The sequence below is a fragment of the Nycticebus coucang genome, chromosome 12 (genome assembly GCF_027406575.1).
Source record: "Nycticebus coucang isolate mNycCou1 chromosome 12, mNycCou1.pri, whole genome shotgun sequence".
Classification (NCBI taxonomy): Eukaryota; Metazoa; Chordata; class Mammalia; order Primates; family Lorisidae; genus Nycticebus; species Nycticebus coucang.
In genome coordinates, this window is record NC_069791.1 from 8,541,969 (window position 1) to 8,564,746 (window position 22,778).

At 42.3% G+C, this 22,778-nt stretch overlaps 1 protein-coding gene and 2 pseudogenes across 21 annotated transcripts in view; 2 read left to right on the forward strand and 1 right to left on the reverse strand.

Annotated features, from left to right (window-relative positions):
• Window positions 1-2,890: 2,890 nt before the first annotated feature.
• Window positions 2,891-22,778, forward strand: part of R3HDM2 (R3H domain containing 2) — a 167,548-nt gene continuing 147,660 nt past the window's right edge. For 10 of the 21 annotated variants that reach the window (XM_053554524.1, XM_053554521.1, XM_053554534.1 and 7 more), the window contains exon 1: window positions 2,891-3,083. The gene's annotated coding sequence lies outside the window, so the exon portion shown is untranslated. Of the gene's footprint in view, window positions 3,084-20,030; window positions 21,024-22,778 lie in introns of all 21 variants that reach the window. The other 11 variants (XM_053554538.1, XM_053554545.1, XM_053554536.1 and 8 more) reach the window with 3 other exon arrangements.
• LOC128560912 (60S ribosomal protein L23-like) lies at window positions 7,678-8,788 on the forward strand (annotated as a pseudogene).
• Window positions 14,357-15,348, reverse strand: LOC128560911 (ATP synthase subunit g, mitochondrial-like; annotated as a pseudogene).

Below are 22,778 nucleotides of genomic sequence, written 5' to 3' on the forward strand. Positions count from 1 at the left end.
ATGAAAATGTGTCAAATGGTCTATGAATCGAGTGTATGATGCCCCATGATCATATCAATGTACACAGCTATGATTTAATAAAAAAAATTAAAAAAAAAAAAGCTCTGTGTTTCTGCTTAGAAGGAGGAATTTGGATTTTAAGACCATTTTCTTCCTTTGCTGGCCAAGTAATAATCTTATCTTTCCTTTTCCTCAAATTGCTTGTCCCTCTTTTTCTGATGTGACTTCCCAGGACAAGTGCTGAACTTTTGGTAACATTCTTCAGTTACTGTACTTGTCCCAGAAATACTTCAGATCGTTTCACTCTGTGTTATAACATACAAAGTCCTTTGGAATCTGCCCTTCCCAGTTATTATACATTTCTTATACCGCAGTGGGGAAGAGCAGGCTCTGAAGATGAACTGCTTCTATTCAGAATCTGAGACTTTGGTTAAATTACTGCACCTCAAGTTTCCCCATCTATAAAAAAGGTATAACAGAACCTATGTTTTGAGGATTTGATAGAAGGAATGGATATAAATGTGCACGCTGTCTCACGCCTGTAATCCAAGCAATTTGGAAGGCTGAGGCAAGGAGTTCAAGGCTTCAGGAGCTATTATCACATCACTGTACTCTAGCTTGGGCAACAAAGGGAGACCCTATCTGTCTTTAAAAAAAAAAAAAAAAGGAAATGTAGAATGCCACACACACAAGGTTATACATACATACACAATACGAATATTATCTATTATTTCCTCCTTACCCTCATTGTTTCCTGTCTCCAAATTAAAAATCTGCAACTTGCTTATCTTCAAAGGAAAGATGATTTTCATACCTCTTCACCTACACAAGTATTATTATTGTTATTTTTTTTGAGACAGAGCGTCACTCTGTTGCCCTGGGTAGAGTGCTGTGGCATCATCAGAGTTCATAGCAACCTTAAACTCTTGGGCTCAAGTGATCCTCTTCCCTCAGCCTCCCTGGTAGCTGGGACTACAGGCACTGTTCACAATGCCCAGGTAATTTTTCTATTTTTAGTAAAGACAGGGTCTCGCTGTTGCTCAGGCTGACTCCTGAGCTCAAGCAATGCACCTGTCTGGGCCCACCAGAGTGTCAAGATTATAGGTGTGAGTCACCGTGTCTGGCCCATACATGAGTTTCTTCATGATTGGTTGGAATTTCTCTATAGCTTACTCAGTCTCTCTTACATCTAAGACTAATTGCTCCTTCTTGTGTTTCCACAGCCCACTGAAACCTCTGTATTGTGGCTTTACATAGTACTATAAGAATTATTTGACTTTTTGTCTATTGTAGTTACTATACATAATATATATATATATATTTTTTGAGACAGTCTCACTTTATTGCCCTCAGAAGACTGCCGAGGCATCATAGCTCACAGCAACCTCCAACTGTTGGGCTGAAGTGATTCTCTTGCCTCAGCCTCCCAAGAGGCTGGGACTATAGGTGCCTGCCACAACGCTAGGCTATTTACAGACGTAAGCCATGTTGCCCAGCCATGATGATTTTCTTTTAGAGACAGGGTTTGCTCTGTCACCCAGGCTGGAGTGTGTTCGGTTGTACCTTCATCTTTATAGCTCACTGCAGCCTGGAACTCCTGGGCTCAGGGTCCCTCCTGGCTCAGCCTCCCAAATTGTTGCGGCTACAGGTGTGCACACTACTATGCTTGCTAATCTTTTTTTAAAAAAAATTTTTGTAGAGAGAGGCTTTTTACTGTGTTGCTCAGGCTGTTCTGGAACTCCTGGCCTGTATCGATGTTCCTGCCTCAGTCTCCCAAAGTCCTAGAATTATAGATGTGAGCCACTACTACCAGCCTAAAATAACTTTTGAGAATTGTATTTTAGAGGAGATGATGGTAAGAATGTGACTTTAATAGGATGGATTGAATTCCTGGTAGGTCAGTTTTTTTGATCTATGAAATGTACTGAAGGAGCTGAGGAAATTTCATCCCAAAATATGACTCCCTGGTATAAATATTTTAAACTGAAAGCCAGTCAAGGTCAAGAAACACTGGAGAAGGCCTTCTCTCTATGTGCATTAACTGGACAGGCCTGATCAGAGGATCAAAGGGCTCAGTTGACCCCTCTTGCCTTCTCATTATCTCAAAATATTTCAGGAACGTGGTTCCACAATGTAGCTGGACCTGGCCGAAATTATTTGGGTCATAAACACCTGTCTCCCAGGTTGAGGAGTCAATCTATTTCATCTCCATCCCTTGATCCTTCTTCCCTAGCAACCATTTCTGCCCCACAGTCCTCAATTTTCCCCCTCCCCTCCAAAAGGCCTGTATTAAGGTATCTGAACGCTCTGGGTTATCCCTCTGTGATTTCTCCCTTGTGGGCATGGTAAATAAATCCTTTCTCTTATTAATCTACGTTAATTGTGAGTCGACAACATTCCTTTCCTCTCTTCAGAACCTACTGTTCAGAACCTCTTCAGAACATCCATTTATACAAATATTAATTATTGAGTATACGCCTTTTTTTAGGAGCTGGAGTTACTGTCCTAAAACTGCAAAGCTGTTTTGAAAGTGCTCTGTAAACTGCAGTAACTTTACAGTTATTATCAGTATCACATATTTTCTCCTACAGTCTTGATGGCTTCAAGGTGGGACTGAAGATGTATCCCGATCGGTGGGTTGACAGGTAGCCGAGCCGGAGCAACAGTGAGTGCGCGCGCACACGCGGGCGCTCGCCGAGGCGCACACGGGACGCAAGGACCGGAGGAGCGCGGGACGCAGTGACGACTACGCCGGACGTGGTGACGTAGCGCGCAGGCCGCAGCGGGGGGCGGACTCTGGGCCTTTCTTCCCCTTCAGATTTCCCCCTCCCCCTTTTCTCCCTTTCCGGGTTTGGTTCCCCCTTTTCTTCCCCTCTCCCCCCCTCCTTCCCGTAGCCCCTTTCCCCTCCCCCGCCCCGGTCCCTTGCTCCCCCACCCTCCGCCCCTGGGCAACCCCAGCCGAGAAGAGCCCGCCCCCAGAAGCGCGCCGCCGCGGGCCGTCGGGGCCGAGCCGCAGCCAAGCGGCCGAGGGCCCGGGCGGCGGGCGGAGACGTGGGCGCCCTCCCCGCTCCGGCCCGCGCGAGGTGAGGCCACCTCCCGGGCGAGGGGGCGGGCGGCCCGTGGGGGAGGGGGCGTGGCGGCTGCGCGGGCGGGAGGAGGCCCCCGGGCATGGGTTCCCCAGGTTGGGGTCGCCGGGGCCGGAGGGCAGTGGGTCAGGGTCGGATCCCTACTGGAAGGACCGCCGGGGGCGGGGGACGCCCCAGACGTGTGCGGCGGTGCGGGGCTGAGGGAGGTGAGGTGGGGGGCGGCTGGCGCCACCTGTGGCCTGTGTCTGTGTTGTGGGACCTAAAAACTGTTGGCGGCCCTTGTAGTGCTTGGGGGTGACTAGCTCCATGTGTTTCCTAGTATTCCATTTATCTTTGAGCATTGGAAAAATGGGACGGAGAGATTTAAAAGTGTTTCACATGCCGGTGTCTGAGTTTATTACGGGGCCAGGGATCGGAGTTGGCACATTTAGAGAGGTGTTTCTGTAGCTTACAGAGAAGTTGGGCCTGCGCTAAGCTAGCTCATAACTCAGTCCTGAGCCCTTGAAAATGCTCCTTGATTCAGTTTCCCGTAGAGCCAACAATTTTTCTACATTTGTGATCATTACTCTAGTAACTCCAAGGAATATTTAAGCAACAGCCCCAGAACTGCGTTTAAACCAAAGAAGGAAAAGTGGGAAAAATTTAAATTCAGAGGCTAGTTGGATGAATGTTCTTGTACATGTCTTTTTCAAATAGTCTTTAAGAAGCCCGAGTCTCGTCTGGTGTTTGTGTCGCAGGCATCGTGGAGACTTAAAGAAGGAGGGAAGTGACAGGGTCACATATTCAGGAATATTGTAAATTCCTAACATTTTCGTGTATTTTCTTTTTTATTTATTTTTTTTAATTTTCGTGTATTTTCACATAGTCATACTGGCACTTGAATCAGTTTGTGGCTTTTCCTAATGCATCTCTTCTTCCATTTTCTTACGATATTTTTTATTTTTACTCCTCTTGAGCATGAGGCATCAAGGCAAAAATTTAAATAGTGGTGAAAGTGGTAGGTTAGGTTCATTCTTTTTAGGTTTTAGTTGTATTTTTCTTCTGTTGCTGTTCTCCATAGGGTTAAGAGAACAAGAATTTCTTTCTCTTTTCTTTTCGACAGAGTCTTACTTTGTCTCCTGGGCTAGAGTGCCTTGGATCAGCCTACCTCACAGCAATCTCAAACTCCTGGGTTCAGGTGATCCTCCTGCCTCAGGTTCCCGAATAGTTGGGACTACAGGGGCCAGCTACAATGGCCTCCTCTTTTTCAGGCTGGTCTTGAACTCCTGAGCTCAAGGGATCCATCCTCGTTGGCCTCCCAGAATACTAGGATTACAGGTGTGAACCACTGGCCTGGCTGAGAACAGAGAATTTCTTGAAGGTCTGATGAATTCTGTTAGCAAAAATTCCGTTTAAGCCAGGTGCTGTGGTCCATATCTGTAATCCTAGCACTCTGGAAAGCTGAGGTGGATGGATTGCCTGAGCTCAGGAGTTTGAGACCAACCTGAGCTAGAATGAGATTCCGTCTCTAAAATAGCCAGGTGTTGTGGGGGTGCCTGTAGTCCCAGCTACTAGGAAGGCTGAGGCAAGAGGATCTCTTGAATCCAAGAGTTTGAGGTTGCTGTGAGCTATGACATGATGGCACTCTACTGAAGGAGACAAATTCAGTTTTAGAGTTGCAGTGCCAGTTGTCTTTGTGTCCACTAATCAGTAGACCTTCATAATTTAAAATTTTAAAAAATTTGGGAGGCTCAGTGGGTAGGGCACTGGCCCCATATACCGAGGGTGGCAGGTTGGAACCCAGTCCCTGCCAAACTGCAACAACAACAACAACAAAATAGTCAGGTGTTGTGGCAGGCACCTGTAGTCCAAGCTACCGGGGAGGCTGAGGCAAGAGAATCGCTTAAGCCCGGGAGTTAGAGGTTCCTGTGAGCTGTGTGATGCCACGGCACTCTACCGAGGGTGATAAAGTGAGACTGTCTCTACAAAAAAAATAAAAATAAAAAAATTTTAAAAATTTGCCTAATAAAAATAGCTTTCCTGAAGTTTTGAATGGAAAATTAGAAGATGATTTCCATTCTTGGTTGATGTATTCATATCCTCAGAATAAAAACCAGTCTTTGCAGTTGCCTTTTAAAGCACCCCCTCCACCACAGCATGTATACGGTTTTCCAGGCTGTTCCTTGAGCATACCATGCACATACTCCTGTCTCAGAGTCTATACACTTTTCCCCTCTTCCTTCCCTTATAAGGCTGCATAGCCTGTCTCTTCTCACCTTTTCAGGTCTTTACTCAAATTCCCTGGCTTCTTAATTGCAAACCTCCCTCCTCCACATATATTTATATAACTCCCTATCTCACTTTTCCGCTTTCTCTACCTCTTATAAACCTATAACATTATATAGGGTGTCCATTCGAAAATAAGCGTCAGGAGGGCAGATATTTTTATTAATTGCTGTACCCCTTAGCACTTGACTGCTTGTCAAGTACTCAACAAATTTATTTATTTATTTATTGCAGTTTTTAGCCAGGGCTGGGTTTGAACCTGCCACCTCTGGCATACGTGGCTGGCGCCCTACTCCTTTGAGCCATAGGCACTGCCCGCTCAACAAATTTATTGACTGAATAAGGTGGAGTGGTTTTTTTTCTTGAAACTCTTGTCATGAATTTCTGATCATGATTGGTTGTCCTTGGAGGGGTAGGATGGGATTTCACTACAAAGACCTAGTTCTGTGAGGTGCTCATTGAGTCAGTGCTTGGGTCATTTCTCTTGATAAAGGTTTTGTGGTTTTGGGCCATTGAATGAAAATATTCTGAAGACAGAGAAGAGGTTGGATTGTGGAGATATTTGGTATTGCTCCAGCTCTTCTGTAGCTGACCTCTTCTCTTGAGGTTTGTTCATATGCCTACGAGACAAATACCACCACCATCCTTACCTTTTTGGCCTGGGAGAACTGAGCATACTGATTCCATTTTGAATTTTTCAGTGGACTGAAGATGTTACTATGGTCCTGACTGTCTGGGCTAGTTCCCACCTTAACCTACAATTCATGAGCTCTAAAACTATAAGAATAGTTTTCTCTCTCTCTTTTGCTCCACTCAGTAGAGTGCTATGGCGTCACAGCTCACAGCAGTCTCAAACTCGTGGGCTCCAGAGATCCTCTTGCCTTAGCTTCCTGAATAGGTACTGTCACAACGCCTATTTTTAGAGATAGAGGGTCTCTTTCTTCCTCAGGCTGGTCTTGAACTCCTGAGCTGAAGCAAGCCATCCTCCTCGGCCTCCCAGAGTGCTAGGATTTCTGCCACCATGCCTGGCAAGAATAACTTTATGGTGAATGAAGTGTTTGGTTCTACAGAGCATTTGATCTTTCTTTTCCACACATTAATTTTGAGGGGCATTTTTAGCAACTAAATTCATCTTTATTAAGTTTGAGGATAATAGGAACAGGACCTGAATTCTGTGGATTATACTTTATTTATTTTTTCCATTCTTGGTTGATGTATTCATATCTTCATTGACCTTCTGGCTAGAGTGGCCTGGGTGAGATTTCTGTACAGGCAGTTCTGGCTATTCTTCTCCAGTATAGAGAGGCATAATGGATAAAGTGTGCTTTTAATAGTTTGCAGGAATGCTGGTGGCACAGCTATGGCTTTTTCTTAAAACTTCATCAGGCCAAGACATTGAAAGCTGCTGGACCTATGAAATAACCATTTCATATGTGTATGAAACCTATGAAACTGTATGTGTGTCTGTGTGAGAGAGAGAGAGAATAGCGGATCTGGTATGTGTTTGACCAGATCTTGCTCTGGATGTTATTAGTAATTAATAATTACAACCAATTAATAATAGTAATTGTTCAGCTGTAACTACATTAAAATTGTAGTTTTCATTTTGTGTGAAAAATTCTGACATGAGGCATGTTTGTAAAAGCTTTTACCAAACTTCTTTTGTCTCTTTTTGAGTCCTTTCACAAAGTTTCTAGGGAGTTTAGGTCCCAAAGATACTTAAACATCTCTATGTCATATTCTTGCCTCTTACAAATACTGAATATTGACAGTGTTTTAAGTGGAGGTAGCAGTTTCAGAATGAGTGCAGTGCTTACTCCTGTGCCAGATCTTTTCATGAATGCTAACAAAAGCTTTCTGGAAGAAATATATTTTGAGGAAGGGGAAAAAGTGTTGAATTTTGTTGATACGGTCCCAGTAAGTGCAGAGGAGAGAATTTTGTGAAATTATACACACACACACACACATACATGTACATAAATTTTAAAAGGTTTTTCTGTAGCTGTATGTTAGAGGAATATGAGAATCTGAGTTTCTTTGTGGAATGTGTTACCAATTTACAAGTAGGAAAAATAACTGGACTCGTGGTTTGAAGATATGAGCATGGTGGGTCTAATTTTAGAGACCTTCATACACAGTGAATAAATACATACTCAGTATTTTCCTGTAGCTGTATCCTTCTTACTCTGTGTTTAGACGATATTCCATTTCACAGTCTTTTTTTTTTTTTTTTGAGTCAGAATGTCATTTTGTTGCCCTTAGTAAAGTGCTGTGGCTTCATAGCTCACAGTAACCTCAAACTCTTGGGCTTAATTTATTCTCTTGCTTTAGCCTCCCAAGTAGCTGGGATTACAAGCATCCACCACAACACCTGGCTTTTTTTTTTAGAGATGAGGTCTAGCTCTTGCTCAGACTGGTCCTGAACTCCTGAGCTCAAGCATTCCACCCACCTTGGCCTCCCAAGTGCTAGGATTACAGGTGTAAGCCACTGCACCTGGCGGAAAGCTTTCTTAACCTTGATCTGTTTTAACTCTTCTTTGAGTTTCCTTAGGTTTCTGGGCGTATTTTCTTTAACATTTTGCAAAAAAGTGATGTTGAAAGCCTGTGATGATAATAACCTGGCCAGGCATGGTGGTTCACACCTGTAATCTTAGTGTTTTCAGAGGCTGAGGCAGGCAGATCACATCAGGCCAGGAGTTTGAGACCATCCTGAGCAAGAATGAGACCCACATCGCTACAAAAATTAGAAAGATTAGCTTTCTTTCCTTTTCCAGTCATCTAAGATGCCGAAGCAAGGACATGGTGGGTCCTCCGTGTGAAATTCCCTGGGTCTTCCGGTAGGAGCCATGATCAACTGTGCTGACAACACAGGAGCCAAAAATCTGTATATCATCTCCGTAAAGGGGGATCAAGGGACACTTCAACAGATTTCCCGTTGCTGGTGTGGGTGACATGGCGATGGCCACAGTTAAGAAAGGCAAACCGGAGCTCAGAAATAAGATATATCTGGCAGTGGTAATATATCAGTGGAAGTCATACTGGAGAAAAGATGGTGTGTTTCTTTATTTTGAAGATAATTTAGGGGTCATAGTAAACAACAAAGGTGAATTGAAAGGTTTGTCCATTTGCAAAGGAATGTGCAGACTTGCAGTCAAGGATTGCCTCCAATGCTGACAGCTTTGGATGATTCTCCAGTATATTTCTGGAAAATATAAAAACATATGTGCCTGCATCCCATCCCCCCAAAAAATAGAAAGATTAGCTGGACATTGTGGTTTGTGCCTGTAGTCCCAGCAAATCAGGAGCGGAGGTGGAAGGATCAATTGAGGGCAGGAGTTCAAGGCTGTAGTATGTTACGTTGGTGCCCTGTGAATAGCAACTGCTCTTTAGCCTGGGCAGCGTAATGAGACCCCTATCTCTTTAAAAAAAAAAAAAGTCATGTCTCTTAGTAAGAATAATTTTGGTAGTTTTCCATAATCATTTTATTCTATTTCTCAGTTTGTTAACAACAAAATCATCAAAAACCTTTTCATTCCCTTAAATTTCTTTCTTGTTAGACTGTGACTCTTCTGAATTATCCAAGCTTTTTCTTTCTTTTTCTTTTGAGAGAGAGTCTCACTAATGTCACCCTGAGTGCAGTGGGTCATGGTGTCACAGCTCACAGCAATTTCTAACTCTTAGGCTTAAGTGATTCTCTTGCCTCAGTCTGCCTAGTAGCTGGGACTACAGGCACCCACCACAACACCCGGCTATTTTTTTATTGCAGTTGTCATTGTTGTTTAGCAAGTCCGGGCTGGATTTGAACCCATCTGCCTTGGTGTATATGGCCGTCCCCACCCTAATCACTGAGCTACAGGCGCTGAGCCCAAGCTTTTTCTTTTTCTGAGGCAGAGTTTCACTCTGTTATGCTAGGTAGAGTGCTGCCATGGTGTTATAGCTCACAGCATCCTCAAACTCCTGGACTCAAGCGATCCTCATGGTTCAGCCTCTCAACTAGCTGGGAATGTAAGCATCTGCCACAACACCCGGCTATGTATAAGCTTTTTCAGTTTTTCCTGGGAAACAATTTTTAGGCCTTATTGAGTATAGGTTGAATGAATATCCTTGCTCCGAAAATCTGAAATGCTCCAAAATCTGAAACTTTTTTTTTTTGAGACAGAGTCTCAAGCTGTCACCCTTGGTAGAGTACTGTGGTGTCACAGCTCACAGGAACCTCAAACTCTTGGGGTTACATGGTTCTCTTGCTTCGGCCTCCCAAGTGGCTAGGGCTATAGGTGCCTGCCACAACACCTGGCTATTTGGTGGCGGTGGTGGTGGTTGTTGCAGTTGTCATTGTTGTTTTAGCAGGCCTGGGCTGGGTTTGAACCTGCCAGCCTCCATGTATGTGGCTGGCCCCCTACCCACTGAGCTATGGGCGCTGGCCAAAATCTGAAACTTTTTGAGCACCAACAGGATGCCACAAGTGGAAAATTCCAGGTGATAGGTTACAGTCAAAACTTTGTTTTATGCATGAAATAATTTAAAATCCTGTATAAAATTACCTTAAGTTCAGTGTATAAGGGATGCTTCATATATAGAGTGTATGTGAAACATAAGTGAATTTTGTGTTTAGACTTGAGTCCTGTCTATAAGAAACATCAATAGCTATATCCAGATATTCCAAAATATGAAAAAAATTGAATCCAAAAGACTTCTGGTCTCAAGCATTTTGGATAAGAATACTAAGCCTGTTATTTTGTTGGGGGGGAAAATGAGGCTGTCTAGTTGTTAAATGTTCTTCTAAGGTCTTTTGCTTAACTTAGATCAAAGTTCTGTTTCTTCCATTTTTCAGATGGCATTAATAGTATATATTAATAGCTTTTTTATTTTTTTTGAGACAGAGTCTCAAGCTGTTGCCCTAGGTAGAGTGCCGTGGTGTCATAGCTCACAGCAACCTCCAACTCTTGGGCTCAAGTGATCCTCTTACCTCAGTTTTCCTGTTTTTGGTAGAGACGGGGTCTCGCTTTTTGCTCAGGCTGGTCTCGAACTTGTGAGCTCAAGCAATCCACCTGCCTCAACCTCCCAGAGTGTTAGGATTACAGGCGTGAGCCACCTTGCCCGGACACATTAATTAGCTTCCGATTAGCTTCCTTGTGTGGATGCTTTTGGTATAGTTTATGTTGATAGCAACATCATTTGTGCTGCTGTTTTTACTGTTAATGATAATCAAAACCACGTTTCATAATCGTAAAGCACTTTCCCCTTCCTAAAAGGTCAGTGGGCCTTAAAATGGTACCAGCTTTTATATTAAAAGACTTCAGTTTTCCAAGTATGCAGTTCATATTATTGTTGCAGAAGTGATTTTGTTGCGGAAGTGATTTTGTTGCGTATGTCAATTGTAAGAATTTATGCGTGGTTTTGGCATATTAGCAGCATTATGGACATTAAGAAATCCTTGGTTCCTTGGAAAAGAATGGTTCAGACTTGGGAAAGCTTTTCGGGCTTAATAACAGAACTAGGAAGAAAGTAATCAAGGCAATGACAATCCAAATTTAAAATAGGTATATTTAAAATATATTTTCCCCCCTCTTCCAACACCATACTCTCTCCTTACCCTTCCTTTGGATTCCATGGGAAAAGGAAAGAAGAAAATTCTAGGGCAGTGGCCAGCTGATAATTTTCAGCTCTTAATGTGAATGGGTAGCAGGTGAATGTACACTCCATAAGGAGGGATATTGGTGGAAGCAGTTCCCAACAGCTATTGAAATCAAGGGGAGGGCGGCCCCTGTGGCTTGGTGGGTAGGGCGCCGGCCCCATATACCGAGGGTGGCGAGTTCAAACCCAGCCCCAGCCAAACTACAACAACAAAAAAATAGCCGAGCATTGTGGCGGGCGCCTGTAGTCCCAGCTACTTGGGAGGCTGAGGCAAGAGAAGCACCTAAGCCCAGGAGTTGGAGGTTGCTGTGAGCTGTGTGACGCCACTGCACTCTACCGAAGGCGAAAAAATGAGACTTTGTCTTTACAAAAAAAAAAAAAGAAAAGAAATCAAGAGGAAGAACATGGACCTTGTTATAAAATCTAATGGACCCCCTTTCATCCTTGTCTTATTCTTTTTTTTTTTTCCAGCATTTGTCACTGTTGACCACTCTCCTTGAAATGTTTTGAAAAAAAAAAAAAAGAAAAATGCTTTGGTCACATTATACATACTTTCTTTTTCACTTGAATTTCTGGATTTTTTTTCTCCTGTGCATCCCTCAAAGTTTTCTTTTCTTGAAGGTTTTTGTTGTATTCTCTCTCTTTGTGCCTGGTTCTTAAACCTAGTGGCATAAGCATCTCTTGAAGGATTTAGTAAGAATATGACCTGCAAGATCTTTCGTGATCTGGCCCCTACCAACCTCTTTGTCTTACCTTATACTGTACTTCCCTGTTCTTATTATGCTCTAGTCACAGTGGCTTTTTTTCTGCTCCAGGGCATTCTCGCAGATCTTCACCTGACTTAGCTCTTCTTACCGTTCATCTCAACTCAAGTGATTTCTTCATATACCGTTCTCTGACCTCCTTATTCCAAAATAGGCAACATCTCCTTTGTTTTAGTATCTCCACAGTGTTTACCATTATCTGAAGTCATCTTGTTTGTTTCCTAGTCTGGCTACACCTAGAACTTAAAAACTATCAGAATAGGCACCTTATTTATTTTATTGACTACTATTTCTAGTGCCTGAAATAGTTCCTTAATACGCATTTATTGAATGAATGAAAGGAATTTGGGTTCCTGGGTCCTATCCCAGAGATTTTGATTTAGTCAGTTTAGGATGGACCCCAATTATTTCTATTTTAGAAACATTTCAGGTGTTTCTGATGTCTCTGTGAGTTTTCTTGGATGACATTTTGAAAAATACCTCTCTCTACTCACTCCAGTAGTCTTATCCACTCCGATGACTTAGTTAGCATTTACTACAACTGTAAGCTTACATTTCATGTGTCTCTGACTCCAGCTCTGGTCTCTTGAACACCTCCATTTGGCTATCACACAGCACCTCAGATTCAACATGACCAAAGTAAAAATAATTTTTTCATGGAAATCAATTCTTCCTCCTGGATTTTTTTCCTGTGAATGATACCACCTAGTGTGTAAAGCAGAAACCTGGATGTATGAGTAATCATAAAGTTATATAGACTCTTAACTACTCAGTCTCTCTTGAATTTTTTTTTTTTTTTTGGCCGGGGCTGGGTTTGAACCATCCACCTCCAGCATCTGGGGCCAGTGTTTTTAATCTGCCTGTTCTTGAGGCATCTTGAATTTTTTTTTTTTTAGGCAGAGTCTCACTTTGTCACCCCTTTGTAGAGTGCCATGGCTTCTTAGCTCATAACAACCTTAAACTCTTGGGCTCAAGCAATTCTCTTACCTCAGTTTCTCATTTTTAGTAGAGACGGGGGTCTCTCTCTTGTTCAGGCTGGTCTCCAACTTGTGAGCTCAGGCAATCCACCTGCCCCGGCCTCCCAGAGTGCTAGGATTATAGGTATGAGCCACCACGCCTGACCCATCTTGAATTTTACCTTTTTTTTTTAGAGACAAGAGTCTCATTATGTTGCCCTTGGTAGAGTGCCATAGCGTCATACAGCTCACAGCAACCTCCAACTCCTGGGCTTAGGTGATTTCTCTTGCCTCACCCTCCTGTGTAGCTGGGAGTATAGGTGTCTGCCACAATGCCTAACTATTTTTTTTTTGTTGCAGTTTGGCGGGGGCTGGGTTTGAACTTGCTGTGCTCAGTATGTGCGGCTGGTGCCCTACTCACTGAGCCACAGGTGCTGCCGGAATTTTTATCTCTTTATCATCATTGCTGATTTTTTGGTTCAGAAGGCTATCATCTGTCATCTGAAGAATTGCTGTGGCCTTCAGCTGGACTCCTTGCTCTGGTCTTTCACCTTCTAATCTTCATTTAGTTTATGCCCTTCAGCCGAAGAAAATGAAAATCTATTGTTATTTTTTTCTGCTTAAAGCTGATGTCTTTTTCTTGCTCCCAGTACAAAGGCTGGGCTTTTGGGAAAAAAAATTTATTTAGATGCAGTCTCTGTTGCCCTGGCTGGAGTGCTGTGGCATCATAGCCCACAGCAACCTCGAACACTTAGGCTTAAGTGATTCTCTTGCCTTAGTCTCCTAAGTAGCTGAGACTACAGGTGCCTGCCACAATGTCTGGCTTGTTTTTTCTATTTTTTTGTAGAGAAAGGATCTTGATCTTGTTGAATTCCTGCGCTCAGGTGACCTACCTGCCTAGGCCTCCCAAAGTGCTAGGATTACAGGGGTGAGCCACCACACCAGTCCCTGAAAAAAAAAATTTTTTTTTAATGTTTTAGAAATTAAATTTGGAAGCCAAGTGCTGCCGCTCACACCTATAATCTTAGCACTCTGGGAGGCTGAGATGGGTGGATTGCTTGAGTGCAGGAGTTCAAGACCAGCCCAACCAAAGTGAGACTCCCGTCTCTACTAAAAACAGAAAAATTAGGTGTTGCGGTGGGCTCCTGTAGTCCCAGCTACTCAGGAAGCTGAGGCAAGAGGATCTCTCGAGCCCAAGAGTTTGAGGATGCTATGAGCTATCATGATGCCACGGCACTCAACTCAGGGCTGCACTCAATCTGGAGCTGCACGCAACTTAGGGCAGCACTCAACCTTGGGCAACAGAGTGAGACTTTGTCTTAAAAAAAAAAAAAAAAAGAAATTTAAATTTGGTTGCTTTATCTTTGCATGAGATAAGGGTTAGGCCAGCGCCATTCTCCCTCTTACATTTTGCTATTTTCCCTTTACTTTCAGGGTTAGACAAGCCACAAATGAATTACTTTTGTTCTTTCACCATCCCTGTTTTCTAAATTTGCTGCCTTTGAATACACCATTGTTTTCTTCTGGAATACTTCTCTACCTCTAAATCTCCACCACCACAACAAAAACTATCACTGGTTGAGGTATCGTGTTCTGGAGCCCTTTCAGGACATCCAAAACTTCTCACCTCTTTTTTTTTTGTTTTTTTTGACACATCTTATTTTATTCAGGTAACAGTCTGATCACACATGGTCCTCTCAAACAAGTCAAATGCAATCAGATGTTAAACCTTGGTCTTCAAACATTATACCAATGATGCCACGCTTGCCTATGATCTCGCTGACATAAAACCACATTCACACCTCCGTGGCCACCAAACCATTCAGCACAACTTCCTTAACTGTGACCTGTCTGAAGCTACCAGTTTGAGCACTATTGACTATTTTTTTCAGGCTCTGAAAGGCTCTAGGGATCTCAGCAGGGGTTGGAGGAAGCAGCTCAACTTTGGCTTCAAATAAGTCACAGCAGCATTATCCGGGGCCTTCTCTGCGACGTTACGGACAAATTGAGCCATGGTGCTAGGATGGAAAGACAGATGCCCGGAACCTCCCTTGTCTCTTTTGAACCAGTTTTTGAGAAGCTGGGTTCCTCTTTGTCTTAGCATATTTCCCTCAGTACATTCCATTTAAATTTCTGCTCACACTGAAGTTAAATTTGCTGGAAGTGTGATCTATCTGGTGCCAAAAGAGCTTTCCAGAGCTTGAGATTTTTGTCTTATTCCTTTAGCAACTTAGGGAAAAGAGAAAGAAAGAAATGAAATGTTTTGAGGCTTATGCTGTAGATTGTGATTTTGCCATTTGCTTTGCTCCTCCTAGCTCACAGATTCTCGAGAGAGAACATTGCTCTTGAGTTTTGATTTGGGTCAGAGCTGTACTCAGTCCAATAGCTGAAACCCTGACTTAGTTTTTGCCCTTGCTGCCTATACTATCAAAGTTGTTACCTTTGCCATTATCATGGTATCTTGCGACTTAAATGCGTTATCCTCCATTTTAACTCTCCTTATTTTCTCTTCATAGTTATTTGGTTTAATTTTTTTTGAATTTTACTCTCCATGCCAGCAGTATTTTTAACTAGGAAGAAATGAGAAGTCTAAGGGGGTTTATACTTGGAGTATTTGTCCTGAACGATAGTCCAGAAATATTTTTTCTTTATTTTTAACTGAATGGGTATGATGGCTGAAAAATTAAGTAATTTGGCTAGTAAAATAGGAGTGATGAAAGAATACAGGGTGGCGCCTGTGGCTCAGTCGGTAAGGTGCCGGCCCCATATACCGAGGGTGGCGGGTTCAAACCTGGCCCCGGCTGAACTGCACCCAAAAAATAGCTGGGCGTTGTGGCAGGCGCCTGTAGTCCCAGCTACTCAGGAGGCTGAGCCAAGAGAATAGCTTAAGCCCAGGAGTTGGAGGTTGCTGTGAGCTGGGTGATGCCATGGCACTCTACCGAGGGCCATAAAGTGAGACTCTGTCTCTACAATAAAAAAAAAGAATACAAATCTGCATGATTTTTGCATAGGCTTTATGAGGAGTAAAATGAGAGCCCAAGAACTAACAGGGCCTCTCTCTGGGTTGCAGTGCAGTAGGGTCATAGCTCACTGTAACCTCAAAATCCTGGGCTCAAGTGATCCTCCTGTCTTAGCCTTCCAAGTAGTTGGAATTATAGGCATGAGCCACCTTTCCCTGGGTCTAAAACTTCGCATTTTTAACCCTGTTTGAATTTCTCCGAGACTTTGTGAGATACTTACACTTAGTAACTCCGCCAAGTCAGTGTCTTTATGTGTAAAATGGGATCAATGGTCTGTTTCCTTTTAGAGTAGAGGAAAACTGACTTTTGGAGGGATTTTTTTAGGGTTAAAGACAATACTTCTTCATACACCTTTTGATTCTTTTTTTTTGGCCGGGGCTGGGTTTGAACCCACCACCTTCGGCATATGGGACCGGCGCCCTACTCCTTGAGCCACAGGCGCCGCCCTCACCTTTTGATTCTTAAGATGTAAACACTTGGGCTTGGTGCCCTTATCTCAGCGGTGAGGGTGCTGGCCACATACACTGGGGCTGGTGGGTTCGAACCCAGCCCAGGCCTGCCAAACAACAATGACAACTACAACAACAACAACAAAATCGCTGGGTGTTGTGGCAGGCACCTGTAGTCCCAGCTACTGGGAGGCTGAGGCAAGAGAATCTCTTAAGCCGGTAGTTCTCAACCTTCCTAATGCTGCAGTGTATTTTCATTGTTAAAAAGGGGTTGCGACCCACAGGTTGAGAACTGCTGTTAAGCCCAAGAGTTACTAATCTCTAAATAATGTTCTCTAGTGTTAAGACTAGAAATAGTATCGATGTATTGTCAGAGAGAAAGTGGTCCTTTATTTCTCTGTGCTCTAATTTGCTCTCTGACCTTTTCTCTTTGGAATTAATTTTTTTCTGTCTCAGTTTCTTCTAGGTTGGGAAATGAGAATCGTTGTTTTCACTTTGGTGGACTGGCTGGATGTAGTAGGAACATCTGTTCAGATCCATAGTACGTTCTAGGCTATGAAAGTTTCTTTTCTGTATCCTGTCTTTATTAATTGACTTTTGTTTTGTTCGTTGTGCACAACAGGGGACACAAATTCAGCCTTAGCCATGTACATATGATTGGCTATATGAGGCCCTTTGGAAAGATGATAGACTTTCTTTTCTTTTCTTTTTCTTTTTTACTTTTGAGACAGAGTCAGAATGTCATTTTGTTGCCCTCAGTAGAGTACTGTGGCTTCGCAGCTCATAGCATCCTCAAACTCTTCGGCTTAAGCGATTCTCTTGTCTCAGCCTCCCAAATAGCTGGGACTACAGGCATCCACCACAACACCACAACACCTGGCTTTTTTTTTTTTGTTGTAGTTGTCGTTGTTTAGCAGGCCCGGGACAGGTTCAAGCTTGCCTGCCTTGGAGTATGTGGCCGGCGCTGTAACCATTGAGCTACAGGCGCCGAGCCAGATGATAGAATTTCAATTAAGATTTGTAGGTATTCACTTGTCACGATTTTGCTTTACCAACCCAGCTTTTTTCACTTAACAGAGATGTAGCCCTTTAATTGCTTTGGAGCACTAGGAGCTATCATGAAGTATTAGCTTAGAAATCAGAATAACTCAGTTTATTAGTCTGTGTTAGAGTAAACATCACCTATGTGTTTGCTTCTCAGGACAGTTCTATTAGAAGATTATCTCAGGGCCGGGTGTGGTGGCTCATGCCTGTAATCCTAGCACTCCAAAGTGGGTAGATTGCCTGAGCTCATAGGTTGAGACCAGCCTGAGCGAGAGTGAGACTCTGTCTCTAAAATTAGTTGGGCATTGTGGCAGGTGCCTGTAGTCCAGATACTTGGGAGGCTGAGGCAAGAGAATTGCTTGAGCCCAAGAGTTTGAGGTTGCTGTGAGCTATGACGTCACTGCACTCAACCAAGGGTGACAAAATGAGACTCTATCTCAAAAAAAAAAAAAGGATTCTCTTTTAGTTTCTGGTCCTAGAAAGCGAATCTTCAAGTTGACAGAACTTCCAAAGTATGCCCTACGTCAAGAAAATTCATGAAAAGGGCAGACTCCTTCCTTCATTCAAATATTTAAGAGGTGCCTGCTATTTGTTAGATATTCTGTTTTATGCAAAAGATACCAGGATAAGGGAGATACTGTCTTTATCCTTACACAGCTCATGGTTTAGATTATAAAAGAGTAAATAGGCAAACTTGTCTGGTTCTAGTTTTAAGTGGGAATGCTTTCATTTTTTTCCCCATTCAGTATGATGTCAGCTGTGGGTTTATCATAGGTGGCTTTTATCATTTTGAGGTATGTCCTATCTGCACCTATGTTCTTAAGTGTTCTCATCAAGAAAGGTTGTAGTATTTTATCAAATGTTTTTTTCTGCATTTATTGAGAGGATCATATGGTCTTGTTTTTGCTTCTACTTATGTGGTAAATTACATTTATAGATCTGAGTATGTTAAACCAACTTGCATCTCTGGGGTGAAGCCCACTTGGTTGTCATGAAATTTTTTTTTTTTTTTTGATGTGTAGCTGAATTCAGTTTGCTCAGATATTTTTTGAGAATTTTGCATCTATATTCATAAGAGATACTGGTCTGTAGTTTCCTTTTTTTGTTGTGTCCTTTCTGGGTTTCCGTATCAAGGTGATAGTTGCTTCATAGAACGAGTGGGGAGGGTTCCTTCTCACTGTTATGGAATAATGTCTGCAGTATAGGGACAAGTTCTTTGTAGACTTGGTAAAATTTAAGTGTGAAACCGTCTGGTGGGATTTTTTTTTTGTTGGAAGATTTTTTATTGTTGCTTCCCTTTCAGTGCTTGATATTGGTGTGTTCAGGAGTTCTATTTCTTTCTGACTAAGTCTAGGGAGATGTAGCGTACTTCCAAGAATTTGTCCATTTCCTCCACATTTTCAAGCTTATGAACATAGAGATTTTTATAGTCTTCAGTGATATTTTGTATTTCTGTGACATCAGCTGTGATTTCTCCTTTTTATTTTTATTTTTATTTTTTTTTGGCCGGGGCTGGTTTGAACCTGCCACCTCTGGTATGTGTGCCGGCACCCCACTCCCTTGAGCCACAGGTGTTGCCCCTCCTTTTTCATTTCAGTTGTTTTTCTTTTTCTTTCTTTTTTTTTTTTTTTTGAAGACAGTCTCACAGCAGCCTCAAACTCTTGGGCTCAAGTGATTCTCTTGCCTCAGCCTCCCGAGTAGCTGGGAGTACAGGTACCTGCTCAATACCCCACTATTTTTGGAGATGGGAGTCTCCAGCTTGTGAGCTCAGGCAGTCCACCCACCTCGGTCTCCCAGAGTGCTAAGATTACAGGCCTGAGCCACCATATCGGCCCCTTTTTCATTTTTGAATGAGGTTATTAAAGTCCTTACTTTTATGTTTCTGGTTAATCTGGCCAAAGGCTTGTCAGTTTTGTTTTTTCAAAGAACCAACTTTTTACTTCACTATTGCCAGTTCTGTCCAACATAGTGCTAGACATCCTAGCCAGAGCAATCAGACAGGAGAAGGCAATCAGGGGTATCCAAATGGAAAAAGAAGAAGTCAAACTATTGCTATTTGCTGACAATATGATTTTATATCTAGAGAACCTCAAAGATTGAACCAAGAGACTCCTGGAGTTAATAAATTCAGCAAAGTCTCCGGTTACAAAATCAATGTACACAAATCAGTAGCTTTCTTATACACCGACAGTAGTAAAGCTGAGAATAAAATGAAAAACACAATATCATTGAGAATAGCATCAAAGAAAATGAAATATCTAGGAACATACTTAACTTAAGGAGGTGAAAGACCTGTAGGGATAACTATGAAACACTGAGGAAGGAAATTGCAGAGGATGTAAACAGATGGAAAAACATCATGCCAGGGATTGGCAGAATCAACACTGTTAAAGTGTCTATAATATCCAAAGTGATTTTTAGATTGAGTGAAATCTCTTAAAATACCAACGTCAGGCTGGGTGCTGTGGCTCATACCTATAACCCTAGCAGCCTGGAAGGCTAAGGCGAGAGGATGCCTTCAGTTCAGGAGCTGGAACAAGAACAAGACTCCATCTCTAGTAAAAATAGAAAAAAATGAGCTGGGTGTTGTAGTGGGCAACTGTGGCTGTAGTCCCAGCTAGTTGGGAGGCAGAGGCAGGATGATCACTTGAGCCAGAGTTTGAGGTTGCTGTGAGCTAGGCTGATGGGATGGCATGGCACTGCCTTGGGCAACAGAGTGAGATGCTGTCTCAAAAAAAAAAAAAAAAAAAAAAGAAAACCAACATCAGTTTTTATTAGCAATTTCTCATCAGAAACTTTTTTTATTTACCAGCATCATTTTTTGCAGATCTAGAAAAAATAGTTCTACGTTTCCTATGGAATCAGAAAGATCCTGAATAATGAGTGCAACCTTATGTAATAAGAACAAATCTGGAAGCATCACTGTACCAGGCTATACTACATGGCTCTCATAATTAAAGCAGCATGGTACTGGCATGCAAATAGAGACACAGACCTGTGGATCACAGGAGAGAACCTGCGTATGAAACCATCCTCATAGTCCCCTCTGATCTTTGACAAACCAGACAAAAACATACACTGGGACAAAGAATCTCTATTCAATAAGTGGTGCTGGGAAAACTGGATAGCCACATGTAAAAGACTGAATCAGGACCCACATCTCTTGTCACTCACAGAAATTAATCACAGTGGACAATAGACTTAAACTTATAAGAATTCTAGAAGAAAATGTTGGAAAATCTTATAGATAGTGGCCTTGGTAAAGAATTTTTGAAGAAGACCACAAAGTAGTCACAGCAACAACAGAAATAAACAAATGTGACGTGATCAAATTAAAAAGTATATGCTCAGCCAAAAACTCAATCAGTAGAGCAAATAGACAACCTACAGAATGGGAGAAAATATTTGCATGCTGTTCATCCGATAAAGGGCTGATAACCTGAATCTATAAAGAACTCAAGCAAATCAGCAAGAAAAGATAAACATTTAAAAAATGGGCAGAAGACATGAACAGAAACTTTTCAAATAAACATAGACTAATGGGCAAAAACACATGAAAAAATGCTCCATGCTCTAATCATCAGGGAAATGCAAATTAATACCACATTAAGATATCAGACTTAACTCCAGTGAGACTGGCTTATATCAAAAAGTCCCCAAGCAACAGAAGCTGGTGTGGATGTGGAAAGGAACACTCAGACACTGTTGGTGGGACTGCAAACTAGTACAACCCCTATTGGAAATTCTATGGAGATACCTCAGAGCTAAAAGTAGACCTCCATTGATCTAGCAATCCCACTACTAGGTATTTACTAAAAGGAAAAAACAAAAAATTTTATGAGAAAGAGTCTTGCACTCAAATGTTTATTCACAGTGTCAAAAGATGTGGAAACAACCCTAATGTCCATCAATACATGAGTGGATTAATAAAATGTGGTATATGTATATCGTGGAATACTACTGAGCCATAAAACATAGTGATCTAGTAGTATCTTTTGTAACAACCTGGATGGAATTGGAGACCATTTTCCTAAGTGAAGTATCATAAGAATGGAAACACAAACACCACATGTATTCAGTACTAAATTGGAACTAGTTGATTATGTGCACATAAGGAAGCAAAACTCAACAGAATTCAAGTAAGGTGGGAGGGAAGAAGGGGATGGGCAAATTTACACCTAATGGGTATAACACACACACTTCCTGGGTGAAGGGCATGCTTATAACTTTGACTTAAAATATACAAAAGCAGGGTGGCGCCTGTGGCTCAGTGAGTAGGGTGCCGGCCCCATATACCGAGGATAGCGGGTTCAAACCCGGCCTCGGCCAAACTACAACCAAAAAATAGCTGGGCATTGTGGCGGGCACCTGTAGTCCCAGCTGCTTGGGAGGCTGAGGCAAGAGAATCGCTTAAGCCCAAGAGTTTGAGGTTGCTGTGAGCCGTGTGAAGTCATGGCACTCCACCGAGGGTGGTAAATTGAGACTCTCTACAAAACAAATATATATATATATATATATATATATATATATATACACACACACACACACAAAAGCAAATTATGTAACCAAAATGTGTGTACCCCCATTATATTCTGGGGGAAAAAAGTATGTCAGAAAGAAAGAACAGAACAAGTGAAAACAATAATGTAAATAAATGATGGGTGCGGTGGCTCACACCTATAATTCTATCACTCTGAGAGGTCTAGGCCAGTGGATTGCCTGAGTTCAGGAGTTTGAGACCAGCTTGAGCAAGAGCAAGACTCAGTCTCTACTACAAATAGAAAAATTAGCCTGGCATTGAGGCAAGTACCTGTAGTCCCAGCTACTCAGCTACTTGGGAGGCTGAGGCAGGAGGATCACTTGAACCCAGGAATTTGAGGTTGCTGTGAGGTAGGCTGATGCCATGGCACTCTAGTCTGGGGCAACAAAGTGAGACTCTGTCACAAAACAAAATAAAAACATAAAAATAATAATTTTTTTAACAAACCAACAAAAAGTGCTCCAAAACATTGGCCAGTGATCTGTCTTTAGAAAGCTGTCTCTCTTCTGTGCATAAGAGATGTGTGCTCTGCATTCATCTCCTCACAGAACTGCAGAAATAGCTGTGAGTTAAGGGCATGTACTCGAATGTGGTTGATAATTTTAATCACATCCTTTGAAACATTTAGTTCAGGTGACATTTTTCTGCTAGCCAGCATTTCTCTATGGATGACACAATGCATAGACATATTCAGAAGTGACCTTCTTGACCTGAGTAGTGGAACCAGAAAGCTGTCTAGTCATGGCAGCTGATCTGTCTGTGCATAAACGACACAAAATGACCAATTCAGTTTTTCTATATGTAATCATTCAAAGACTTGTTTTTTTACTCATTTTTAACAGGGTTAGCTTGTGGATTTACCAAATCTGTCACTGAGACAAGTGCAGTGCAGGAAGGAGGTAGAGATGGAAGAGGTAAATAGTATGACGGTCAGGCCACAAGCAGACAAAATCAGTATGGGGTTGTGACTTAAAGCTTGCCATCAGATGAACCTATACAACTGAAGTACATCAACTCAGT